A 3,320-nucleotide genomic window follows, 5' to 3' on the forward strand; every position below is an offset into this window, starting at 1 on the left:
TTGTACGCAGCAGGACAGCTGCGAGGGGCAGCTTTGGACTGGTGGGAGTCCCACCCAGTTCACGACCGCGAGGCTCTCACCTGGCTCCAGTTCAGGGAGCGTTTCCGTAGCCACAACGTCCCCGCGGGCGTTATGAAGATGAAGCAGAAGGAGTTCCTGGCACTGAAGCAGGTAATCTTAAGTATAATCATTCAGCGGTTTCTTTTGAGCTAATGCCCCCTTGTTCTATCCTTATGAATCTTGAGTTAATCTTCCGATATCTATCTGTCTTTGTGAATTCAGGGGACTATGTCGGTCACGGAGTATCGTGATCGCTTTCTTCAGCTGGCTCGCTACGCCCCTGCCGAGGTTGCGGATGACCGCAAGAAGCAGGAGCACTTCATGGAGGGTCTTGAGGACTACCTCCAGTACGCGCTGCTCAACCTCCGCTTCGACGACTTCAACCATCTGGTTGACAGCGCGCTCAACACTGAGCGTAAGCACTTGGAGATGGAGGACAAGAAGAGGAAGGTTGTCCCCGTTGCTTCCGGCAGCAACACTCGTCCACGACTCCAGCAGCCGCAGCAGTACCAGCAGCAGTACCGGCCTCCTCAGCAGTACCAGCAGAGGCCACCGCAGCAGTACCCGCCTCGACAGCAGCAGGCTGGGCAGGGCCAGAGGTTACCGGCACCTCCGGCTCGTGCTGCTCCACCAGCTCCACCGGCACCGCAGGCTCCACGTCCGGCAGCTCCTACCGGACAGCAGGCTCAGGGACCTCCTCGCACCTGCTTTCACTGTGGCCAGCCGGGGCACTACGCCAACGCTTGCCCCCGGAAGGCGCAGGCGGGACAGTAGGGACGCCCAGCTCAGCCCAGGGCGCCAGCACAGGGCAGGGTGAACCACGTGACGGCCGAGTCAGCGGCCGAGGCTCCCAACGTGGTTATTGGTACGTTCATGGTTAATTCATATCCAGCTACAGTGCTTTTTGATACTGGTGCTACGCATTCCTTCATTACTCAGTCTTTTGTCGAGCATCATGGTATTCATACTAGCACATTAAAGAGGTGCCTGTTAGTATCTTCACCGGGAGGACAGTTGAGGTCTCACACTTACTGCCCGAGAGTCAGTGTTTCTTTGAGGGGAGTAGAGTTCTGTACTGATCTGATGGTGCTAGACACCAAGGGCATTGATGTCATTCTGGGAATGGAGACTCTGGCCAAGTGGGGAGTCCGGATAGATTGTGCTCAGAGGACAGTCTTGCTATCAGCTTCCAGTGGCCAAGAGGTTGTTATCAGTGCAGTAGAGCCTTCGGGATTTCTTCATCAGATGGAGGCTAGACCCACGGACGGTATTCGCGTGGTGTCTGAATTCCCGGATGTCTTTCCGGATGATCTGCCAGGTATGCCGCCTGAACGCGCCATTGAGTTTTGTATTGATCTCTTGCCTGGCACAGCTCCTATTGCAAAGCGGCCCTACCGTATGGCGCCTATAGAGCATGAAGAAGTTAAGAAGACTATTGATGAGTTGCTAGCCAAGGGCTATATCCGTCGCAGCTTCTCTCCTTGGGCTTTTCCATTGTTGCTGGTAGATAAGAAGGATGGCTCGAAGAGGATGTGTGTGGATTATCGGGAGCTGAATGCAGTCACTATCAAGAATAAGCATCCACTGCCCCGTATTGAGGATCTCTTTGATTTGCTTCGAGGTGCTCATATATTCTCGAAGATTGATCTTCGTTCGGGTTATTTTCAGCTGAGGATCCGTCCTGGGGATATTCCGAAGACGGCATTCACCTGCAAGTACGGGCTATATGAGTATACAGTCATGTCCTTCGGCTTGACTAATGCCCCGGCTTACTTCATGCATCTGATGAACATGGTCTTCATGGATTATCTGGATGTCTTTGTGGTGATTTTCATTGATGATATTCTGATCTTCTCCAAGACAGAAGAAGAGCATGAGGAGCATCTGAGACTCGTATTGCAGAGACTGAGAGAGCATCAGTTGTATGCCAAGTTCAGCAAGTGCGAGTTCTGGATTGACGAGGTTCCATTCCTCGGTCATGTTATCTCTCAGGGAGGCATTGCTGTTGATCCGAGCAAGGTGAAGGATGTGCTCGAGTGGGAGACACCGCAGACAGTGAAAGAAGTCAGATCTTTCTTGGGCTTAGCAGGATATTATCGGAGGTTCATTGAGAATTTCTCCAAGATCGCGAAGCCTTTGACTTCTTTGCTGGAGAAGAATGTGGCTTTTGTATGGACTGATGAGCGTCAGATGGCCTTTGATGAGCTAAAGAAAAGGTTGACTACGGCGCCAGTCCTGACTCTGCCAGACCAGACGAAGAGGTTCACGGTATATTGTGATGCTTCGAAGGATGGTCTTGGGTGTGTTCTGATGCAGGAGGGCAGAGTGATAGCTTATGCTTCACGGCAGTTACGTCGGCATGAGCTGAATTATCCTACTCATGATCTTGAGTTAGCCGCAGTTGTGCATGCTCTGAAGATTTGGAGGCATTACTTGTATGGGCAGCGGTGTGATATCTACACTGATCATAAGAGCCTCAAGTACATTTTCACGCAGAATGAGCTGAACATGCGGCAGAGAAGATGGCTAGAGTTAGTCAAGGACTATGACCTGGAGATTCACTATCATCCGGGCAAGGCCAATGTTGTAGCAGATGCTTTGAGCAGAAGGAGTTATGTCAACATGGCCGTTGCTTTCCAGATGCCACCAGAGTTATGCGAGGAGTTCGAGCAGTTGAGTCTGGGTTTCTTGCATCATACCTCCAGTGCAGCGTTTGAGGCAGTACCGACTCTAGAGTCAGAGATCAGGCAGCATCAGAAAGATGATGAGAAGCTGCAGGAGATTCGTGAGTTGCTCAAGAAGGGCAAGGCTCCTCATTTCAGAGAGGATGATCAGGGTACCTTGTGGTACAAGAACCGGATCTGCGTGCCTGATGTGAAGGATCTCCGGAAGTTGATTCTGAGTGAGGCCCATGATACAGCTTACTCTATTCATCCGGGCAGCACGAAGATGTATTATGATCTGAAGGAACGTTTCTGGTGGTATGGGATGAAGCATTCAGTGGCAGAGTACGTGGCTATTTGTGACACTTGTCAGCGTGTCAAGGCTGAGCATCAGAGGCCAGCAGGTCTATTGCAGCCTTTGAAGATTCCAGAGTGGAAGTGGGAGGAAATCACTATGGACTTCATTGTTGGATTGCCTCGTACTCAGAAAGGGTACAACTCCATTTGGGTAGTAGTGGATCGACTGACGAAAGTTGCTCACTTCATTCCAGTGAACACTACTTACTCCGGTGCCAGACTTGCGGAGTTGTACATCTC

Source organism: Panicum virgatum, chromosome 7N (assembly GCF_016808335.1).
Source record: "Panicum virgatum strain AP13 chromosome 7N, P.virgatum_v5, whole genome shotgun sequence".
Lineage (NCBI taxonomy): Eukaryota > Viridiplantae > Streptophyta > Magnoliopsida > Poales > Poaceae > Panicum > Panicum virgatum.